General features: G+C 45.9%; 1 protein-coding gene across 3 annotated transcripts in view; it reads right to left on the reverse strand.

Moving 5' to 3' along the window:
• The window catches only part of IL4R (interleukin 4 receptor), a 39,957-nt gene that overhangs the window by 9,921 nt on the left and 28,024 nt on the right, over positions 1 to 2,012 (reverse strand). The gene's annotated exons all lie outside the window — the stretch shown is intronic.

The following is a 2,012-nucleotide window of genomic DNA, read 5'->3' on the forward strand; positions in this document are numbered from 1 at the left end:
TGACCATCCCCCCTGGGGGGTGATTTCTCACTTTCTGTCTCTCTGTCTCTCTCTGTCTGTCTGGCAAGCGCATGCGCCCTATAGCAAAAAACCTCTAAAAAAAAAAAAAAAAAAAGAATAAGAGTCACTATTTCCACCTGATGGCTGTGTGATCTTAAGGAACTGACATAACCTCTCTGGACCTTGATGCCCTCTTCTACAACATGGAGAGGATGAAAGTGCCAACCTTGCTGTTGTGAGGATAAAATCGGTTAAAAGAAAAAAGCATTTAGAATAGGGTCTGGCACAAAGGAACCGTAGAATGATCCTTCTAAAGCACTGGTAAGGACAATGTGGCCCTCCATCTTTGGTCAAGTTCAAACTCACTGGGCTAGATCTAAGGCCCTGCCCAATCTGGCCCCCCACTAGGAAAAGACCTCCAAGATCCATTAAGGAAAGACACTGTTTTTTCTTTTTTAAGAGAAAGGCACAGTGATCATGGCAGATAGATTCGAAGATGGCCACCATGACCCTACCTTAATCATGTCCTGTAGAATCCCACCTTGAGTGTGGGTGAGATCTATGACTCGTTTCGAATGATAGGATACATAGGGACTGCATGTACATGACTGCATTACGTAAGACTGTAATGTCCAGCTGGCCGGCAACCCTCTCTGCCTTGGTGGCTTCCAAAAGCCACAAGGGGAGGAACTCAGGGTGGCCTCCAGTCAACACTCAGCAAGAAACAGAGCTCTAAGTCCAAAAGCCCACGAAGAACCGAACACTGCCAACATCACATGAACTCGGTCCTTCCCCAGTTGAGCCTCAGATGACATTACAGCCCCAGCTGACACCTGATTACAGCTTTTTAAGACTCCACAGCAGAGAACCCAGATAAACTATGCCCAGACTCCTGATCCACAGAGACCATGAGACAATAACCGTGTGTGGCTTAAAGCTGCTAGGTTTGTGGGAATATTATTACGCTTCAATGGAAGACTAACACGGTAACATGTGAACATGCACACGTGGTGAAAACTCCCTAAGAGGACACATAACTCCAGGCCTTACGTCTGCTCTAACCTCGCCTTCCTTTTCCTCTGTAGCAAGAGACAGGCAATCGTGGGAAGAGGAACTTAAGATTGAGGTTGGGAGAGAAACATACTTCTATTCTAAGTCCTTTGGTAGCATCTAAATTTAGACTTCATGTAAATATTACTTGTATAAAAAAAAACTTTAAAAAGTGAAAAAATTAAAAGCTGTGTTCATGACAAATTGTGAAGGCAACTGAACTACCCAAATCCTCTGCCAGTAACGCCTCTCCCTGCAGGATCCAGCCCTTGCAGCTCTCTCTTCCCCCTCAGGCCCCAGCAGCTTCCCAGCTTCTAGTAGGTCCATTTCTGCTTGTGGGTTAGGAGTGTGTTTGGGTAAGGGTCTGGTGCAAAAGGGCCAAAGGAAGTTTTCATAAATAGGCAAAGTCCCGACAGGCTGCTGAAGAAACCAGAAAGAGCTGAGTTCTCCTGTAACAGCAGAGCTAAGGGTGAGTGTGAGCTGGGGAGACGAGAGAGGAGAGAACACTCAATCCCTTTCAGTCTCTCTAAACATGAGTAAACAGAAAACAACCATGAGATTTATGTCACCCAAGGACTCTTACATCCTGGGAAGAAGTAGGGAATTGGGAAATGTTTAACAAAGAAACGAAGGCAAAACCAGAGCTTCTGAGGAACTACTTGTGCTTTGTTTGCTTGTTAAAAAGAAGGCCAGGTGTTTCGGAGATCACCTCAGAGAGAAATATTTAGGGCAGGAGAACTAGCACAGGCTCAAGAGGTCAAATCTCAGGTTCAAATCCCAGCCCTGCCCTTTCTAGCCCTGTGACCCTGAGAAACCCTCTTTACCTCTCCAAGCCTCAGTGTCTTCCCTTCTAAGCTGGAGAGACTGATATACCTCCCTTCCAGCAAGGCTTTTACAACTGGCAATAATCTGGGTCGTGCATGGCACATAGTAGGCCTACAAGAAATGGTAACGGCTCTTTG

Source organism: Tupaia chinensis, unplaced genomic scaffold (genome assembly GCF_000334495.1).
Source record: "Tupaia chinensis unplaced genomic scaffold, TupChi_1.0 Scaffold000231_1, whole genome shotgun sequence".
NCBI lineage: Eukaryota > Metazoa > Chordata > Mammalia > Scandentia > Tupaiidae > Tupaia > Tupaia belangeri.